Source organism: Macaca thibetana, chromosome 13 (genome assembly GCF_024542745.1).
Source record: "Macaca thibetana thibetana isolate TM-01 chromosome 13, ASM2454274v1, whole genome shotgun sequence".
Lineage (NCBI taxonomy): Eukaryota > Metazoa > Chordata > Mammalia > Primates > Cercopithecidae > Macaca > Macaca thibetana.
In genome coordinates this window covers 37,340,323-37,362,455 of record NC_065590.1, presented here as the reverse complement: position 1 = coordinate 37,362,455, position 22,133 = coordinate 37,340,323, and the positions used below count along the sequence as shown (strand labels likewise).

Genomic DNA, 22,133 nt, shown 5'->3' with positions numbered 1-22,133 from the left:
GTAGAACTGGGCAGGATACCCTGTGATGTGATGTAGGGGGATGCTGTGGCAACACTTATGTCAGTTCTTCTCTCTTTTTTGTCTCTTTTATACTTTTCTTCTCCTCTCCACACAGCATATTATCTATTTTTTGTTATCAGCTTTCTTTTTTTTGTTGTTGTTTTTTGAGACGGAGTCTTGCTCTGTCACCAGGCTGGAGTGCAGTGGCCGGATCTCAGCTCACTGCAAGCTCTGCCTCCCGGGTTCACGCCATTCTCCTGCCTCAGCCTCCCGAGTAGCTGGGACTACAGGTGCTGCCACCTCGCCCAGTTAGTTTTTTGTATTTTTAGTAGAGACGGGGTTTCACTGGGTTAGCCAGGATGGTCTCGATCTCCTGACCTCATGATCCACCCGTCCCGGCCTCCCAAAGTGCTGGGATTACAGGCGTGAGCCACCATCCCCGGCCCATTATCAGTTTTCTATTGACCCAACAACGTGGATAACAAAGCGCCTGAAGACTCATTCTCATTGCTCCCAAGGCCATGGCAGCTGAGCCATTCTTCCTATCTAGATGGGACTTGCTGCTGCACCTGGAATCAGCAGTTGATCTCAGCTGGGCTCTCTCATGTATTGGGGATTGACTGGAACTTGTGGGACTAGGATGGTCTCTGCTTTTCTCTGCGTGTCTTTGCGTTCCTCCAGTGGGCTAGCTGGGACAAGCCATCATGCTGGGGGAGAGATGCACTACTGAGCATGCAGAAATGCACAGGTGCTTTTCAAGTCCCTGCTCGTCTCATGTCTGATAACATTCCATTGGCCTAAGTACATTCCCAGAGGAATGTTCAGTAACAGGAGGAAGGGACAACAAAATTACAAAGCAAAGAGTGTGAAGCCAGGTAGCCTTTAATTGGGGCCATCAATACAATGCATGGACTGGTTTATAAGTTCATGCTTATCTGTTTTATAAACTCTAGGTTGTTTACTAAAGATTATGAATTCAGTTATTTCCCCCTCCAAGTGAAATTTTTTTTAATTTTTATTTGTTATTACAGAAGTGTAAGGAATGAGTAAGAGAATATAGACAAGCTAAATGAAGACAAAGAAGTACGATATATGGCATGGTGGCTCACGCCTATAATCCCAGCACTTTAGGAGGCTGAGGTGGTAGGATTGCTTGAGCCCAGGAGTTAAGACCAGCCTGGGGCAACATAGTGAGACCCTGTCTCTACAAAAAAATTTTTTTAAAAACGTATGAATTGTCCCTTTCCTAGAGGCAATCACTCTTGAGATATAGTCTTCCAGATATTTCTCTCTACATTTATATATAGGTAAATATACACATATATGTCTTTCTCATTATATGTATGTATAGATACATACATATATTTGTATAATGATAAATATTAATTTAGAACCGTCATTTGATCTTGATGAAGTTAGGTTTCACTAAGTGATATGTAAAACGCACCTTCTGCATGTGGAAATTCATTGTCTCCAGGCACAGCCGTCTTATGCTGTATATAACTTCTGTCTGTGGAATGAGACACTTTGGCTTCTGATCAGGCTTGTCTTCTGGTATTCATGTGGTTGGTAATATTACCACATGTCCCACAAGATGGTAAACGTTGACACACAAACGTTATATAGTCATCATGTATTTTCTTGAGAAATTAAAATTATTTATTTAAACATATACGTTATTTCCATTCCTTTTGAGCCTTTTTTTTTTTTTTTTTTTTTTTTTTTTTGAGACGGAGTCCTGCTCTGTCGCCCAGGCTGGAGTGCAGTGGCGCGATCTCGGCTCACTGCAAGCTCCGCCTCCCGGGTTCAGGCCATTCTCCTGCCTCAGCCTCCCAAGTAGCTGGGACTACAGGGGCCCGCCACCACGCCCGGCTAATTTTTTTTTTTTTTTTCATTTTTAGTAGAGACAGGGTTTCACCGTGTTAGCCAGAATGGTCTCGAACCTCCTGACCTCGTGATCCGCCCGTCTCGGCCTCCCAAAGTGCTGGGATTACAGTGTGAGTCACCGCGCCCGACCTTTTGAGCCCATTTTTGTCAAACAATTTATTACCAGTATAAGGGTGTAACCAAACAAATTTTTGTTTATAAAGAATCATAGGGCCGGGCACGGTGGCTCACGCCTGTAATCCCATCACTTTGGGAGGCTGAGGTGGGCAGATCACTGGAGGTTAGGAATTTGAGACCTGCCTGGCCAACATGATAAATCCTCGTCTCTACTAAAAATACAAAAAATTAGCCAGGCATGGTGGTACACACCTGTAATCCCAACTACTCGGGAGGCTGAGACAGGAGAATTGCTTGAACCCAGGAGGCAGAGGTTGCAATGAGCTGAGATCGCGCCACTGTACTCTAGCCTGGGTGACAGAGCAAGACTCCATCTCAAAAAAAAAAAAAAAAAAAAATCAGATTTTTACCATACAATAAATACCAAAACCACTGTAACAAAAGTGTCCATGTACCTCCTATATTCTTTATTGCAGAACTGTTCAGTCTTTATTTCCTACACATAGTTTATATCATCTAATCTAGAATTTCTCATGTTTCCCAATGACTCTGTTGCCTGGCTGGCCTGGTCCTACTGTCTTGTATATCAAATAGTCATCGGGGCAACCACATCTAACACTTCTCCCACCACTACTCAAGATTGTAAAGAGTTCACCTTCCTTGCCTTATTTTACTGATAAGTGCCCAGCAGGCTGCCCTCAAAAGAGACTTAATAGTTATCTAGCCTCTGGGAAGAGTTGGGGGGAAAAGTACTGATCATTACTAGTGACATTCCAGTTTTAACCTTGTGTCACAATGAGAACTGTGTTTGCTGCACACGTGTCTTATACACTAGAGACAGGGTAGGAACTGAAGCACAAAGTAAAGGTTTACCAAACTCATTCCAGCATATTATAATGCAACTATAAATGCATATTATAATGCAACTATGAATATGTGGCTAAAAAAGGACAAATGGCCAGGCACGGTGGCTCACGCCTGTAATCTCAGCATTTTGGGAAGTCGAAGCAGGTGGATCATTAGAGGTCAAGAGATGGAGACCATCCTGGCCAACATGGTGAAACCCCGTCTCTACTAAAAATACAAAAATTAGCTGGGTGTAGTGGCACACACCTCTAGTCCCAGCTACTCGGGAGGCTGAGGCAGGAGAATTGCTTGAACCCGGGAAGTGGAGGTTGCAGTGAGCCGAGATTGCACCACTGCACTCCAGCCTGGCGACAGAGCGAGACTCCATCTCAAAAAAAAAAAAAAAAGAAAAAGAAAAAAGAAAAAAGACAAAGGAGACAAATGCTAAAATAGATGGTGACTGGCCCACAGTAAACTTGAAGCAAGGTCACCCTAATTATAAAGCTATAGTAACTAAGACAATGTGGCGTGGGCATAGGGATAGACAGTTGGCAGAATAGAGAGACTAGAAATTGACCTATGGATAAATGGAGACCTGATAGATGACATATACATGGGGAAAAGAGCAAACAGTACTGGAAGATTTGGTTATCTATGGAAAAAATGAAAGTGGACCCTTACCTTACATCAATCATAAACATCAATTCGGGGTCAGGCGTGGTGGTGCACACCTGTAATCCCAGCACTCTGGGAGGTTGAAACAGGGCAGAATGCTTGAGCTCAGGAGTTCGAGACCAGCCTGGGCAACATAATGAGACTCCTGTCTCTGCTAAAAATACAAAATGTAGCCAGTCATGGTGGTGCACACCAGTAGGCTCAACTACTCAGGACGCTGAGGTGGGAGGATCACTTGAGCTCAGGAGGTCAAGGCTGGAGTGAGCCAAGATCATACCACTCCACTCTAGCATGGGTGAAAGAGTGAGATGAAAGAAAGAAAGAAAGAAAGAAAGAAAGAAAGAAAGAAAGAAAGAAAGAAAGAAAGAAAGAAAGAAAGAAAGAAGAAAGAAGGAAAGAAGGAAAGAAGGAAAGAAGGAAAGAAAGAGAAGAGAGTACAATCAATAATCAATTCAGAATGGACCTAAATGTGAAAGCCAAATGTTTTAAATATTCAGAGAATAGAATGAGTAGAATAGCTTTATAACTTTGGGGTGGAGAAGGATTCCTTAAATAAAACACAAAAAGCACAAATCTTTAAAAAATGATAAATTTGAGACTACCTTAAAATCAATAACTTTTGTTTATAAAAGTACGATAAAATGTGTAAAATTACTGGCTAAAACTCAATGAAAATATCTGCAACTCAAGTAACAGAAAAGTTTAGCATCCTGAATATGTAAAGAACTCCTATGAATCAATAAGAAACAACACAAGAGAAAAAGCAATGCAAAAAAGATCTGTCAAGACATTTTACAGAATAAAAAATATGAATTGGGCATGGTGGCTCACACCCACAATCCCAACACTTTGGGAGGCCAAGGCCAGTGGATCACCTGAGGTCAGGAGTTCTAGACTACCCTGGCCAACAAGGTGAAACCCTGTCTCTACTAAAAATCCAAAAATTAACCGGGTGTAGTGGTGCATGCCTGTAATTTCAGCTACTTGGGGGGCTGAAACAGGAGAATTGCTTGAACTTGGGAGGCAAAGTTTGCAGTGAGCTGAGATTGCGCCACTGCACTCCAGCCTGGGCGATATAGTGAGACTCCATCTCAAAAATGTATATATATACACACACATATGAATTGTCAATAAGTACACAAAAAAGATGCTTGACTTCATTCATAGAGAAATCCAACACCAATCCTTCGTAAGGCATACTATCACTGCTAAAGAGTCAGAAACCAACAAGTGTTGATGAGATGTGGAGCAACTAGAACTCTCATTCACTGCAACTGAGAGTATAAACGGTACTACTAATTTGCAAAACAGTATGATATTTTATTACAAGTGCACAAATCTTAGACTCAGTGATTCAATTCTCACGTGTTTACATCCTAGAGAAACTCCTGAGGATGGCTTCCAGAAGACATGTGGGAAATGATCTTAAAGTATTGTTTTTATAGCAAACAAACAAACAAATATAATTGGAAGCAATCTATTATTTATAGATTGGAGATAAATTGTGGGATATTCATGAACTACAGTTGCATGAATCAACGTGGTTGAATATAAAACACTACTGAGTGAAAAAAAGGTTATTATGTACTTTATTATGTATTTTTTTATTTATTTATCTATTTTTTGAGACAGAGTCTCGCTTTGTCACCCAGGCTGGAGTACAGTGGTGCAATCTCGGCTCACTGTAACCTCTGCCTGCTGGGTTCAAGTGATTCCCCTATCTCAGCCTCCTGAGTAGCTGGGTTTGTAGGTGTGTGCCACCACGCCAGACTAATTTTTGTATTTTTAGTAGAGATGGGGCTTTGTCATGTTGGACAGGCTGGTCTTGAACTCTGACCTCAAGTGATTTGCCTGCCTTGGCCCCGCAAAGTGCTGGGATTACAGGCGTGAGCCACCACAGCCAGCCTTTTATGTATTTTAAACAATATTGTGTATCTAACAAATCCATGATAGTATAATTTTGTTTATATAAATTATACCTTTCAAAAGCAGCAAAACCAAACAACATTTTTGTGGATACCTACATATGTAGAAATAGCATAAAAACATGCTAGCAAATGCCAAAGAAGATATTCAGAATATTGACTAGGCATGGGGAGAGAGGGAAGGAAATTGGTTTGGGGAGAGGTTCATAAACGGTTTCAACAGTGTTATCACTTTGTTTCTTTTTTTAAAAACCTGAAACAATTAAGGGAACACACTAAGATTTTATGATGCTGGTGGTGGCTTTATGGAAGTCAGTATATTTTTTTCTCTATATAGTCAATTAGTATACACAACATATGAAAAAAAACTCATCATCACTGGTCATTAGAGAAATGCAAATCAAAACCACAATGAGATACCATCTCATGCCAGTTAGAATGGCGATCATTTAAAAGTCAGAAAACAACAGATGCTGGAGAGGATGTAGAGAAATAGGAATGCTTTTACACTGTTGGTGGGAGTGTAAATTAGTTCAACCATTGTGGAACAAAGTGTGGCAATTCCTCAAGGATCTAGAACCAGAAATACCATTTGACCCAGCAATCCCATTACTGGGCGTATACCCAAAGGATTATAAATCATGCTGCTATAAAGACACATGTACACGTATGTTTATTGCGGCACTGTTCACAACAGCAAAGACTTGGAACCAACCCAAATGTCCATCAATGACAGACTGGATTAAGAAAACGTGGCACATATACACCATGGAATACTATGCAGCCATAAAAAAGGATGAGTTCATGTCCTTTGCAGGGACATGGATGAAGCCGGAAACCATCATTCTCAGCAAACTATCGCAAGAACAGAAAACAAACACCACATGTTCTCACTCATAAGTGGGAGTTGAACAATGAGAACACAAGGACACAGGGAGAGGAACATCACACACTGGAGTTGGGGGTTGGGAGGGCTAAGGGAGGGATAGCATTAGGATAAATACCCAATGTAGATGACGGGTTGGTGGGCGCAGCAAACCACCATGGCATGTGTATACCTATGTAACAAACCTGCATGCTCTGCACATGTACCCCAGAACTTAAAGTATACATAAAAAAAGAAAAGAAACATTTTTTTCAAAGACACACACACACACACACACACACACAAAGTGAAGGAGAAAAGTGCTGACCTGCAGCTGCCCTCAGTGGGAGCTGACTTCTCCACCTGAGGAGAAGTTGAACTCCCTCTCCCGCTCAATGGCCCTGGCCCAGTGCCAAACAGGACTGTGGGCTGGGAGGGTCCCCTTGGGATTCTGCACCCCCTGCAGACTAAAGCACCTGGGGAGATATGAAGCTGGACTGAATCCATCCCACCTTGATGTTCCTTACCCTGCACAAGACTTTGGGGTGAAGGGCTAGGGAGAGTGGGTCCCGTCACACATTCCCCCAGCTGGCTGCCCACCGTGCTTCTTACCTGGGGCCGCCCTGTGTGCCTCAGCGAACACTGTGTCTGGTGCAAAGGAGGTGTCCAAAATGTGTTTGCTGAGCTGACCCAAGCCATTATCAGCATTTCAGTGGGCTGGGAGGACATGAAAATAGCTGCATGATGAAGTCGTGTTTGCTGGTACCTGTCCTGTCCTCTGCCTCTGCCAGCTCTCTCACGACATTCCTTAGGCAACCTGGCCCGTTTGCAGGAGGCTGACAGCAGGTATTCAGAATTTTTAGGATTTGGGCTTAATTTCAGATAAGCAGGATAACCTGGGCTCCCCTACAATGAAAAATAGGTTCTGCTGGTTTTTTTTCTGCCTTTTTTTAACATTTCAAGGCAAGTTCCTATGCCCATCCACCCATATAAAACTTCCTTGTTCAGAAAGTCATCTGCGCAACTGGCAAAGGCACTAGCTCAGAGTTTTCTATTTTTATTCCTGTGTGTAATCAATGGGAACACACTGTGACGGAAATAAAGAATTATGAATTGATAAGAGCAAGCCATGATATTTGCTTTTGTTCCTGGGCAAGCTAGTGAAGGAACACATACCTAATGTGTAGAAATACAACAGTCATTTTATGCTTCTGTCTTTTTACAGAAGCACTCAACGATTTCTGTGTTTATTTTTAGGGAGGAAAAAGAAACACTTTCAAGATTCAAACTGGGTAAGCTTGGGAAAAGTTTTCCTGCAGGCTGATTTTCTAGAAACATTGAAATATAAGACATTATCAGCCCTTTCTCCTCTAAATTATTAACCTGTGACTTCAATACCTATTCTCTGTCATCCTCTTACAATAAAAAATAATTGATTCTCCAACTCAGTAACTATTGATAATTTTTTTAAAATCTCATTTCAAAAATTGTACTCTAACATAAACTGTTTTTTTTTGTTTGTTTGTTTATGTTTTTTTTTTTTTTGGAGATGGAGTCTCGCTCTGTCACCCACGCTCAAGTGCAGTGGCACCATCTCGGCTCACTGCAACCTCTACCCATTTCTCCCCAGAAGCACGTTATAGAAAATGGAATTCTTTGTCCTTAAGGAAGGTCATACAAACCAGAACTTCTCACCCCTAAAGCAAGCCATAAAACCTAGGAATTAACTCTCTGAGCAGCTCCCTTCTCCCCTGAAGACCCTCATGTGACAGGTATCCTGCCCTATACCTGGAGAAAATAGTGCTACTTTCGTATTTTTAGACATAATGCTATTGCACCCTTGATAGACTACAGTATGGTGCAAACACAACTTTCTCCCCCTCCTCTACTGTGAAGGGAACGTAACTTTTATATGCACCAAGAAACCAAAAAAATTTATGTGACTCGCCTTATCGTGATAATTTGCTTTATTTCGTGGTCTGGAACTGAACCTGCAGTGTCTGCAAGGTTTGTCTGTACACATTTTGCCCCTATGACATTTAGGCCATTTACAATTTCTGTTATAAATAATGTGGTGATCTGCTTCTTTGTGTACAAAGGCTTTGTCTACCTTTCAAATTATTATTTAATGAGAGTTCTAGAAGTAGAATTACCAAGTAAAGATTACAAATATTTTTACAACTCTTGGTTTATGTTGCTAAATCGCTTTTTCTTTTTTTTTTTCAGAAGGGCATTACAAATCTACACTTTCTTTTCTTTTCCTTTCTTTTTTTCTTTTCTTTCTTTTTTTTTTTTTTTTGAGACGGGGTCTCTCACTCTGTCACCCAGGCTGGAGTGTAGTGCTGCCATCATGACTCACTGCCACCTTGACCTCTGGGCTCGGGAGATTCTCCCACCTCAGCCTCCCGAGTAGCTGGAACCACAGGTGCACAGCACCCTGCTGGGCTAATTTTTGTATTTTTTTTGTAGAGACTGGGTTTTGCCATGTTGCCCAGGCTGGTCTCCAACTCCCAGGCCCAAGCAATTCTCCTGCCTAGGACCCCCAAAGTGCTGGGACTACAGGCATGAGCCCCCGCGCCCAGCCCACAAATTTATACTTTCAACAGAAATATATTACACCCCTGAGTAAGAATAATAAGGCCTAATATTCATGAGGCACTTAGTTTTTAACCGAGTACTAATTACTATATATGTAATAGCTCATCTTTAAAATCTTGTATACTGTTGGTGAAAAAGTTGTCTGTTGTTTTAATTTTATTTAATAGTGATTTTTTTTTTTTTTTTTTTGAGATGGAGTCTCTCTCTGTCGCCCAGGCTGGAGTGCAGTGGCCGGATCTCCGCTCACTGCAAGCCCCGCCTCCCGGGTTCACGCCATTCTCCTGCCTACGCCTCCCGAGTAGCTGGGACTACAGGCGCCTGCCACCTCGCCCGGCTAGTTTTTTGTATTTTTTTAGTAGAGACGGGGTTTCACCGTGTTAGCCAGGATGGTCTCGATCTCCTGACCTCGTGATCCGCTCGTCTCGGCCTCCCAAAGTGCTGGGATTACAGGCTTGAGCCACTGCGCCCGGCCTAATAGTGATATTTAGCTATATTTAAATTTTAAGTTATTTGTAAGTATTTGTAAGTTGCAAGCTATTTTTCTACTATGAATTGCCATCCTTATTGGTTTACATGGTCTGTTTATATATTGCTATATTGACCTTCTGTCAGGTCTGCTTTAGCTATTTTTTGAGTTGTTTTTAGTGTTTTGGTTTTATATTGATACACATTACATATTTATTAAGTATATGTAATATTTTGTGGTTTTTAAAATTTTATTTTATTAAAAAATGTTTTGTTTTGAGACGAGGTCTCACTCTGTTGGCCAGAGTGTGGTATAGTGGCATGATCACTCTTCATTGCAGCCTCAACCTCCTGGGCTCAGGTGATCCTCCCACCTCAGCCTCCCAAGTAGCTGGGACCACAGGCATATGCCACCATGCCTGGCTAATTTGTTTTTATTTTTTGTAGAGATGGGGTCTCCCTATGTTACCCAGACTGGTCTTGAGCTCCTGGGCTCAAGCAATTCTCCCACCTAAGCCTCCAGAAATGTTGGGATTATAGGCGTGAGCCACCATGCCTGGCCATTTATATGACTTCTTTTGAGAAGTGTCTATTCATCTCCTTTGCCCGCTTTTCAATGGGATTACTTGAGTTGTTTGAGTTCCTTATATATTCTAGATATAATTCCCTTGTGGGATGAATAGTTTGCAAACATTTTCTCCTATTAAACAGGTTGTCTCTTCACTCTGTTTATTGTTTCCTTTGCTGTGCAGAAGTTTTTAGTTTAATATAGTCCTATTTGCTTATTTTTGTGGGGTTTTTTTCTGTGCTTTTGAGGTCTTAGCCATAAACTCTTGCCCTACACCCGTGTCCTAAAGTGTTTACCCTGTGTTTTCTTGCAGTAGCTTTTGGTTGTAGGTCTTATGTTTATGTCTTTACTCCATCTTGAGTTTATTTTTGCATATGGTGATGGCTAGGGTTCCAATTTCATTTTTCTGTAGAAGCATATCCAATTTTCTAAGCACCAATTATTGAAGAGTATGTTCTTTCCTAAATATCTGTTCTTGGCCCCTTTGTAGACAATCAGTTGGCTAGAAATAAATGGATTTACTTCCGGATGCTGTGTTCCGTGGTCTATGTGTCTGTTTTTATACCAATACCATGCTATTTTGGTTGCTATGCTATGACCTTGTAATATATTCTGAAGTCAGGTAGTGTGATGCCTCTTGCTTTGTTCTTTTTGCTCAGGATTGCTTTGGCTCTTCAAGCTCTTTTTTGGGTTTTACATAAATATTAGGATTTTTGCCCCATTTCTGTAAAAAATGACACTAGTCTTTTGATAGCAGTTGCATTGAATCTGATTATTGCTTTGGGTAGTTTGATCATTTTAAGGATGTTAATTCTTCTGATCTATGCACAAAAGATGTCTTTTCATTTTGTTTGTGTCCTCTTCAATTTCTTTCATTAGTGTTTTGTAGTTTTCCTTATAGAAGTCTTTCACTTCCTTAGTTAAATTTATTCTTAGGCATTTCTTTTTTGTAGCTATTGTAAATGGGATTACCTTCTTGATTTCTCTCTCAGCTAGTTCATTATTGGTGTATAGAAATGCTACTGATTTTTATACATTGATTTTGTGTCCTGCAAATTTAATGAATTCATTTATCAGTTCTAAAAGTTTTTGGGTGCATCCTTTAGGTTTTTCTAGATATAAGATCATGTCATCTGCAAAGGGGAACAATTTGACTTCCTCTTTTCCAATTTGGATGCCTTTTATTTCTTCCTCTTGCCTGATTGCTCTGGCTAGGACTTCCAATCCTCTGTTGAATAGGAGTGGTGCAAGTGGGCGTTCTTGTCTTGTTCCAGTTCTTAGGGGAAAGACTTTCATCTTTTCCCCATTCAGTATGATGTTAACTGTGGGTTTGTCCTATATGGCCTTTATTATGTTGAGGTATGTTCCTTCTATGCCTAGTTTGTTGGGAATTCTTATCATGAAGGTATGTTGAATTTTATCAAATGCTTTTTCTGTGTCAGTTGAGATGATCACAGTTTTTGTCCTTCATTCTGTTGATGTAATGTATTACATTTATTGATTTGCATATGTTGAACCATCCTTACATCCCTGAGATAAATCTCTCCTGATTATGGTGTATTATCTTTTTGATGTGCTGTTGGATTCCGTTTGCTAGTATTTCACTGAGGATTTTTGCATCTGTGTTCATCAGGGATAATGACTTTAGTTTTCTTTTTTTGTTGTTTTGTCCTTGTCTTAGTTTGGTGTAAGGGTAATGCTGGCCTCATAGAATGAGTTAGAAAGAATTCTGTCCTCTTCATTTTTTTGGAATAGTTTGAGAAGAATTGGTGTTAGATCTTTGTAAGTTTGGTAGAATTCAGCAGTGAAGCCATCTGGTCCTGGACTTTTCTTTGTTGAGAGACATTTTATTACTGATTTAATCTCACTACTCATTATCGGTCTGTTCAGGTTTTCTTTCTTTTTTTTTTTTTTTTTTTTTTTGAGACGGAGTCTGGCTCTGTCGCCCAGGCTGGAGTGCAGTGGCCGGATCTCAGCTCACTGCCAGCTCCGCCTCCCGGGCTTACGCCATTCTCCTGCCTCAGCCTCCCGAGTAGCTGGGACTACAGGCGCCTGCCACCTCGCCCGGCTAGGTTTTTTTTTTTGTATTTTTTAGTAGAGACGGGGTTTCACTGGGTTAGCCAGGATGGTCTCAATCTCCTGACCTCGTGATCCGCCCGCCTCGGCCTCCCAAAGTGCTGGGATTACAGGCTTGAGCCACCGCGCCCGGCCAGGTTTTCAATATTTTTCTGATTCAACCTTGGTAGGCTGTATGTGTCCAAGAATTTGTCCATTTCCTCTAGGTTTTCCAGTCTGTTAGTATATAGTTGTTCATAATAGTTTCTGATGATCTTTTGTATTTCTGTGGTATCAGTTATAATGTCTCCTTTTTCATTTCTGATTTTTTTATTTTTTTATTTTTTTATTTTTTTTTGAGACAGAGTCTCGCTCTGTCGCCCAGGCTGAAGTGCTGTGGTGCAATCTCGGCTCACTGCAACCTCCGCTTCCCGGATTCAAGCAATTCTCCTGCCTTAGCCTCCCGAGTAGATGGGATTACAGGTGTGCACCACCATGCCTGGCTAATTTTTGTATTTTTAGTAGAGACGGGGTTTCACCATGTTGGTCAGGCTGGTCTCAAACTCCTGACCTCATGATCCACCCACCTCGGCCTCCCAAAGTGCTGGAATTACAGGTATGAGCCACTGTTCCAGGACCATTTCTGATTTTATTTATTTGTGTCTTCTCTCCTTTTTCATGGTTAATCTAGCTAGCAATTTATCAATTTTGCTTACTTTTTAAGAAAGATGACTTTTCATTTCATTGATCTTTTGTATTATTTTTTAAGTCTGTATTTCATTTAATTTTTTATTATTTATTTTCTTCTGCTAATTTGGAGTTTGGATTGTTCTTGCTTTTTTTTTTCTTTTTCCTTCGAGTCAGGGTCTTGTGCTGTTGCCCAGGCTGGAGTACAATGGCTCTGTGATGGCTTATTGCAGCCTTGAACTTCTGGGCTCAAGTGATCCTCCCACTTCAGCCTCCTAAGTAGCTGGGACCACAAGTGTGCACCACTGTGTCTGGCTAATTTTTTTTTTTTAATGTTTTGTAGAGACAGGGTCTCCCTGTGTTGCCCAGGCTGGTCTCAAACTCCTGGGCTCAAGCCATCCTCCTGCCTCAGCCTCCCAAAGTGCTGGTATTACAGGAGTGAGCCACCATGCCTGGCCTGTTCTCTCTGTTCTGGTTCCTTGAGGGCATCTTTAGATCATTTATTTGAAACCTTCCTACTTTTTTGATGTAGGTGTTTATTGATATAAACTCCCCTCTTAGCACTGCTTTTGCTGTATCCCGTAGGTTTTCATATGTTGTATGTCAATTTCCATTTGTTTCGATAAATTTTTAAAAATTTTCTTTATGATATTTTACATTTCTTCTATGTTGTGGAATCTATTGAGTTTTACTTTATGATTCATCCTTGCTTTTTAAAACATTTAATTTTATTTAATGGTTCAGTAATAATAAAAATACCCTTTTACGTGTTTACAGTATCTCACTGTCTACATACACTATTTCAAGCTTTTGGAGTAGAGACAATTAAACCAGATTCTTGTGTAAATGAGTTTCTTTAAATAACTTTACATTCTTTACATAATGGTTCTTTTGAAGCTTAACAAGTTCTTTCTCAACAACTGTATTTTTTTTCATATGGGATTGACTAAGTATGTCAAAATATGAAACAAAATAAAATGGAAAACCATGAGGTCCTTAAGTCACGTTACATACCTGTATTTGCTGACATTTGCAGAGATGAACGACATTATTGAGGAGTAAGGAGAAATACAATGCAGCAAATCAAGAACATGCCACTCATGTGAGAGTGAACATCTATCTCCAGGCATGAGAAAGGTCTGCAGAGTTCTTACCAAAATTCTGTCAGTGTTTATTTCTGTCTTGAGAAGTCAGATGATTTTTATGGTCTTTTTTGTGCTTTTCTAATTTGTTTAATATTTTACAATAAGCATGTATCATTTTTACTAAAACAACCACGTTATTGTTTAAAACCGGAACAAAATTTTTCTACATACAGAAGGATAATAGTATTTGTCTATATTTTTTTCTGGTCTTTTAAGTGTTTATACACACAGAGAGACTGGAATAAAGTTTTCCTTAGCATTTAAATAATTTCCAAGAGATATATACATTTCTACGTATGGGTTAAATAAACACACATATATCAATAAACATATATTCTAACAAACTTAGGCCTGCTAAATGCTGGCTAAAAGTTCCTAGTGAAAAGAACTCTTAGGTGAACTATATTTTTCTAATCTGCAGACTCTCCTACTGCATAACTCTGGATGATGTCATACAAACCTCTTCCTGCATCTGGGACTCCTTCCAGCCGCTACATGTGGGAGCTTCCCGTTTTTGTTCTAACTGAGTGATGTTTACTGGAAATGGAGTCTGCTAATAAGATCTCAGTTCAGATAGCTTTGTGGGGACAGGAAGAATGATTGTGAAATGAATTTGATCAAAAACCTTTACTTTCTCCCTTGTCATTATCTTGTTTTGATAGGTTGGCTTAGTTTTGTTTTGAAATTACCTCTTCTGAGAAACCAAAGAGGAATGATATGCGCTGTCTTCTTCTTCCTCCTCCTCCTCCTTTTCCTCTTCCTTCCAAGACTCCCAACTGAGACTGTTTTTCAGTCTGTCCCTCCATACATACCTGCACACTCACACGTCTACTAGAGAGTATATGGAGACAGGCAAGAGCCCTTAGAAAGATAGCTGGGTAATGTATTACTCTGTTTTCTTGGATTTGGATGGAACTTACGACAACATTTAGATGTGAACAAAAAAGGCAAGAGGGTTTGTCCCAGAATGCACAACTGGTTATGGCAGAACAAAGTGGTGGTGAACCTAGATTTCATTATCTCTTAGCTCAGGGCCTCTGGATTAAAACCCGTAAACATTGTTCACATTTTTTTGGAACTATGCATAAGGGCAATTTAGAGAGTTCCAGGTAAGAGAATGCCGCATAACAAGAGTTGATTGTTTTAAGAAGTTGTTTTATGTTCAAGATCAGCTACGTAAAATTAAAGAGAAAAGCTCCTAAATATACTGAATTCTTTCATTTTTGTGGATCTCCTTGATTGTGATTTGTGAGCTCAGAAGTATTTACAGTTTTTCTCAAAAATTTTAAGATGAAAACTCTCAAGTCCAATTAATTGAAAAGCTTAAGACTACTCTATACCATGCTTCACTTTAGAAAGTAGGGAGTTTGTTGCAAATTCAAACAAGGATGTGGTGTCACAACTCATGAAAGGAATCTCTTATCAAATATCTATCCTACCATCAAATTGCCATTACATCTGCCCGAATGCACGTGGACACAGTTGCGTTAGAAAGGCTAAAACTCCAAATAAGTTCACGTTATTCTGAAACTATCAGATTATGTGATGGATGTAATTTGGGTGTTGCAATCTCTGTAGTAAAGTTCGAGGAATAATGCCAGGTAGGGCTGAGTGCAGTGGTTCATGCCTATCAGACCAGCCTGGGCAACACAGTGAGATCTCATCTCTACAAAAAATACAAAAACTAGCCAGGCATGGTGGAGTGGGGTGCACCTGTAGTCCCATCTACTCAGGAGGCTCCAGTGGGAGGATTACTAGAAATCAGGAGGTTGAGACTGTAGTGAGCCATGTTTGTGCCACTGTACTCCAGGCTGGGCAACAGAGCAAGACTCTGTCTCAAAAAAACAAAAATAAATAAAAAATAAATAAAAACCCATCAAGTAGAATGTAGGGCCAGTGTCAGTGGGGGACATAGTGAAAACAGAGATCTTCAGTTCTCTTCTGTTTCTAACTTTTGGGACAAGGACATTTTTTTCTCCACATGGAATGAGTAAGGTGAGGAGAAATAGAGAAAGAGCATAAACTTTGGTAAGCGAAGATAGAAGCCCAAGATGGAATAATAGAGTGAGAAAGAGTCCAAAGCTGCTCCAAGCTATTTCGAGTCCCCAGTTTTGAAGAATGATGTCTTAGGGTCCTGAGAAAACATTGTTGTGGGATCACCAAACAATTGTCAGGGATATTTGGGGCATCATAGAGAATATGAGGGATTCCAGAACACTGGCAACAGTGGAGTATTCTGATCTTCAGAAAGAGAAAGCAGAGCCAGAAAAAATGTAGATAATGGTCTGTAATCTCAATCTTAGGCCACAGTCTAGAAGGGGGGTTATTAGAGGAACAGTTTCAGGTACTAGATAAAAAAGGAATGATTAAGATCCAGATGAGTTCACTAAGAACAAGTCAGGGCTAATTTATCTCTTCTATTTGACAGAGTTACCAGCCCAGGACCTCAGGGAATGCCCATACACATAGAATATTTTGTTATCAGACATTTAATAAAGTTTTTTTTAGTAATATTCTTTTGGACAAGTCAGAGAAATATAAACTGAATTCTGGCACTCTGAATGAATTAGAAACCAGTCCATTGCACACACAGATGCTGGGTAACAAACTGTGAAGAAGCATGCAGTGGTGAGTCCCAGGCTGTGTCCTTCACTGTCTCCTCATAAATGCTTTCAGAATAAATATATAGAAGGCGTGCTCATCAGATTTACAGGCAACCTGAAGTTAGGGGGTATATGAATACTTAAATGGCAGAACGAAAATCCATAGACTGAATCTAAAAGGATGAAATTTAAGAGCGATTAATATGAGGTATAAGGAATTAAATCTATTAGTGAGAATAAGTAATACTTGCTTTAGTGGTAACTAAGAGCCTTAACTCAATATGAGTCAGAAGTGTAATGTGTTTGCCAAAAAAACTAAGATTTTAGGCTGTATCCAGTGGTGTGGTAAATATTTAACAACTGTCCCTGGGTTGGGGGCGGAGAGAAGGAGGGACTTTGATTTATAGCTCTGACCAATCTCTGTAGTGTAAATACTCTCACCTTGGCCAATTTCAAGGTATTGACCTTGTGACACTGAACTCAGAGTTTGGAAGAGACGTGCGATAGCATGCCATTATGTGGTATTTTCACCACACAGACACAGTAGATGTGATTAACCTCAAGAGGACAGATAATAATAAAAAGCAGTAAAATTATTAGGAAGTAATATTTTAATTACTTATTACCTTTGTTTTTAAGGTATCTAATTGTAGGCTTATGTAATTTAACTTTAATTTTTAAAATTATTGTTATTTTTTTTGAGACAGGGTCTTGCTCTGTTACCCAGGCTGGAGTACAGTGGCGTGATCTCAGCTCACTGCAGCCTCAATCTCCCAGGCTCAAGCGCTCCTCCCACCTCAGCCTCTTGGATAGCTGAGACCACAGATGTGCCCCACCATGCTTGGCTAATACTTTTTAAAATTTTCTGTAGAGATGGAGTCTCACTATATTGCCCAGACTGGTGTGAATTCCTGGGCTCAAGCAATCCTCTGGACTTGGCCTCCCAGAGGGCTGGGATACATTAGCCACCATGCCCAGCATAATTTAACTTTTACTTAGAACTGCATTTGACAACTAGCTCAGAAAATTCTTGAACATTTAACTATCAGCTCTTGCAAGTTTGTGCACGTGGGCTCTGGACCATGGTAACCAGAAATGCGGTCACTGGTAGAAGGGAGGTGATAACTCTGCTGTTCTCTGCATTTGTCAGGACACACCCAGATGCCTTTATTCCAGAGCACATAACTTAAAGTCACACTTTCCTGAGATCAGAGCAGAGGATGGCAGAGAACCAAAGTCACGAGTGTGTGAAACAACGGAGAGGAGCAGCACTGTGCAGGCTGGAGCTCAAGACACTTGCGTGAGCGGTGAGGGTGAGAGGGACAGGGGAGAGCTTGTTTTCAAATATTTGAGAGGCTGTTGTATAAGGAAGGATTACGGCTCTAATTGGTGTGTAGAAAAGGATACAAGGAGACAGATTTTCTGTTCAATATAAGAAAGACATTCTGGCTAGGTGTGGTGGCTCATGCCTGTAATCCCAGCACTTTGGGAAGCCAAGGTGGGCAGATCGCTTGAGCTCAGGAGTTCGAGACCAGCCTGGGCAACATGGTGAGACCCGTCTCTACTAAAAATAAATAAAAATAATTAGCTGGGAATAGTGGCACACATCTGTGGTCCCAGCTAGTCAGGAGGCTGAGACAAGAGAATCGCTTGAACCCAGGAGGCAGAAGTTGAAGTGAACTGAGATCGCTCCACTGCACTCCAGCCTAGGTGACAGAGCAAGACCTTGTCTCAAAAAAAAAAAAAAAAAAAAAAAAACATTTTTTGGGGGAGGGGAGAAAAAAGAAAGAAATTTCTTACAGGCAAAGCTATCAAAAGTGGAATGGACTGAAGGCAGTCCTGCGGAATATGGGCAATGACCTTTAGGGATGGTGTAGAGATGGTTCATGCATCAAAAGAGGGAATGGGGCTGGATAATCTTGAAGATGTCCCCAAGTCTCTGCCTGATTTTTGATCCATTGTGCTTTCTAGTTACCTCAGCCTCCCAAAGTGCTGGAATTACAGGTGTGAGCCGCGGCTCCCAGCCAACAGCTATCAATTTTATATCTAATCTTATATCATCTATCATCTATCCTCCTATCTTCCTACCACCCATTCTTCCAGATTCTTGTGGAACAAATGCAAATGCCTGACATCATATTATTGAGTCCATAAACACGTCAGTGTGCATCTCTAAAACATAACAGCATTTTGAAAATATACCCACAATACTTTTTATCACACTTAAGAAATTAATATTGATTCTCTAATATCATCTAATATGCAGTCATTATTTAAATTTTCCCATTTGTGTCATAAATTTGTAATTTGAGCTTGCTCAAGTCAGGATGTGGGGTCCACACATCACCATGGTTAGATGTGTTTCTTAAATCTCTTTTAGGCTGTAAGTTTCCCTTTCATTATTTATTTGTTGAAGGTGCTGTGTTATTTGTCGTATAGAATTTCCCAGTCTGAATTTTTAAAAATTGCATTATGGTATATTTAACAAGTTCCTCTTTCCCCTATATTTCCTGTGATAACGCTTATGTTTGATTCCTTGGGAAGGAATGCTTTGTGAGTGATGTTCTGTATTTCTCACTAGGAGAATAGTGAGAAATACAAATAGTGAGAAATTGTGACATCAGCAGCCACTGATGATAAGCGTCTAGATCTGTTAATTCATTTACAATTCTAAACGGTGATCTTTTAATCTCTCATTGCTCCTTTAATTATTAGCTGGAATACTTTTATAAAGAGAAATATCCCCTTATCAATAATTTGGTTATGCTGAAGCACAGAAAATGTAAGATAAATGCTACATTACTTATGAAATTCAAAACAATGAGTTGGTTCACAAGCATCTGCCTAGGAAGACCAATGAGCTGTTTTGTTTCGTTTTAAGTATTATGATGCACTAATGGATTTAAAAATATTTGATGTGTTTCAATCAATCGCCATTGTTATTTTTATTAATATTCAACTTGGCTTCCAAGTCTTTTTGACATGATCTGACTTATTTGCTTGATTTCTAATATGACAAGATCTCTTACATTCCATATTCAACTCATGTATTTTCTGCCCCAGATCAGGAATTGGCCATTTCTCCAAAGAGTCCTGGTTCCTTTCAATGGGAAATGACATTTAGAGACCAAACTCGGGGCTGCAGGGTTGTCAGCCTACTAGGTTGATCATAGTTTCTAGGGCTTTTTAGTAGAAAGCATTAGGAAGTTCTCCTTCTTCCTTTCTTCTTCTTCCTCTTCTTTCTCTTCTTCTTCTTTTAAAATATATTGTGAGTTCATATGACATTTTCTTTTTCTTTTCTTTTTTTTTTCTTTTGGAGACAGAGTCTCACTTTGTCACTCAGGCTGGAGTGCAGTGGCTTGACCATAGTCCACTGCAGCCTTGAACTCCTGGGTTCAAGTGATCCTCCTGCCCCAGCCTCCTGAGTAGCTGGGATTATAGGCATACACCACCATATCTGACTAATTTTTTTATTTTTGTAGAGACAGGGTCTTACTATGTTGCCCAGGCTGGTCTCAAATTTCTGGCCTCAAGTGATCCTCCTGCCTTGGCCTCCCAAAGTGCTGGGATTGCAGACATGAGCCACCATGCCCAGCCAATATGACATTTCAAACAAGACTACGAGATGTTTTTTCAACCTCGTCATTCTCACATTTATATTTTTTCTCCTTATTGAAAATCCCAATTCTCAAAGACATCAATAAAATTACTTATTTGCTTTATTTCACAAAAAAATGCAACTGTCTTACAATAACTGTTCTAACACCCACCACTAACAATATGACTATTGAAATACATTTAAGGTTGTTATGTAGTTCTTTTTGGCTTTAGGGCATACCATAATAATGAAAATCAAATTAAAGTCACTTGAAGTAGTTCCTTCCTGTGTGGTTATTCCATCAACTCAGAGTGTACATTTCAGTTCATTTGTTTCATTTTGATTTTGTTTTATAGGGATTGCTTTTCAATTAAAAATATTTTATAATTATGTAAAATGATTACAAGTTTCCGAAGTCAAATCTACAACACCAGGCACATTCAGAGGAGTGTGACTTCTATCCCAGGCCCTCTAACCTGTCTACTTCCCAACGAAGTCTTTTTTAAGAAATAAAGTTATATGGCATAGTCTTTCATTAAAAAATAAGCAAACATTTTCATATAGCAAATTCTCTCTTTTTAGATGAACAGTAACATACTATAGACAATTTTTTCTACCTTGTTTTGTTTTCACTAGCCATAAAGTCTAAGGATCACTCCATATATTCCTTATTGTTTTTTACAGCTGTGTAGTACTCTGCCATGTGAACTGTACATAGTATTATTTGGATGTTAAACACATTTAATCAAAATTAAAATTTAAGGAACTTTCAGCATGGTCAGCTGAAACAGAATTCAGGTGTCTCTCAAAATTTGTCCTTCCTATTTATTTGTTATTTATTTATTTATTTATTTATTTATTTATTTATTTACTTGAGACAGAGTCTCACTCTGTTGCCCAGGCTGGAAGGCAATGCCACTATCTCGGCTCACTGCAGCCTCCACGTCCTGGGATCAAGCGATTCTCCTGCCTCAGCCTCCCAAGTAGCTGGGTACAGGCACGCACCACCATGCCTGGCTAATTTTTGTATTTTTAGTAAAGACGGAGTTTCACCATATTGACTAGGCTGGTCTCGAACTCCTGACCTCAAGTGATCCACCCGCCTCGGCCTCCCAAAGTGCTGGGATTACAGGCATGAGTCACTGTGCCCAGCCCAGTCTTTTCATCTATTTAGTGGCTCCACCCTGTTTGTGCAATTCCTACACACTTACCTCTGGGATACCCTCTCCAGCCTAAGCAAATATTCTACATTTTTCAAATGATTTTCAGACATCTAAGATTAGCCCTTTATTGGTCCATCCCCTTAAAACCTTATTCTTTTTTAGGTGACAATGCATGCTGAGGAGTTCATTTAAAGGTAATTTCTGCAAAACATTTACCCATCGCATGTCACCTCTCCTGAGTAACAAGAGGCCTTGATCACAAACTCCACCTATGCCAGGGCATCACCAGTTGCTTTATTAAGCACCATGTTTTAGTGCTGTAGTACTGTTTGTAAAACAAAGCAACTAATACTCAGAATTTATCCTGGGTTCTTATTGGGAAGAAACATCCTGAAATAACCAAGAAGTAACAATAATGGTAAATCATATGTATAAGTGAATTCTAGAGATGAAGGCTGTGGCAACAGTCTTTCTTCCCTTTTAATATTCGTTATGTGGGTAGCAGTAATATCAAGTGTACAGATATTCTGCCTTGGAGAACCACCACGTGTACCTTTCTCTTCCTGGTACAATCTTTTTTTTTTTTTTTTTTTTTTTCTTAAACAGAGCCTCTTTGTCATCCAGGCTGGAGTGCAGTGGCACTATCTGGGCTCACTGCAATCTCTTCCTCCCGGGTTCAAGTGATTCTCCTGCCTCAGTCTCTCAAGTAGCTGGGATTACAGGCGCCCACCTCCATGCCCCGCTAATTTTTGTATTTTTAGTAGAGACGGGATTCGGGATTTCACCATGTTGGACAGGTTGGTCTCGAACTCCTGACCCCAAGTAATCTGCCCGCCTCAGCCTCCCAAAGTGCTGGGATTATGGGGATGAGCCACTGCGTCTGGCCCCTGCTACAGTCTTTACACTGAAAAACAGATGCACTACCACAGTATAAAG

General features: G+C 40.1%; 4 protein-coding genes across 4 annotated transcripts in view; 2 read left to right on the top strand and 2 right to left on the bottom strand.

Annotated features, from left to right (window-relative positions):
• AAK1 (AP2 associated kinase 1) overlaps positions 1-7,271 on the bottom strand; it is a 224,816-nt gene extending 217,545 nt beyond the window's left edge. The window contains exon 1 of the mRNA XM_050754373.1: positions 6,928-7,271. The gene's annotated coding sequence lies outside the window, so the exon portion shown is untranslated. The remainder of the gene's footprint in view (positions 1-6,927) is intronic.
• The window catches only part of NFU1 (NFU1 iron-sulfur cluster scaffold), a 532,135-nt gene that overhangs the window by 276,918 nt on the left and 233,084 nt on the right, over positions 1-22,133 (bottom strand). The window lies entirely within an intron of this gene.
• SNRNP27 (small nuclear ribonucleoprotein U4/U6.U5 subunit 27) overlaps positions 1-22,133 on the top strand; it is a 716,203-nt gene that overhangs the window by 474,746 nt on the left and 219,324 nt on the right. The gene's annotated exons all lie outside the window — the stretch shown is intronic.
• The window catches only part of ANXA4 (annexin A4), a 192,089-nt gene that overhangs the window by 31,289 nt on the left and 138,667 nt on the right, over positions 1-22,133 (top strand). The window lies entirely within an intron of this gene.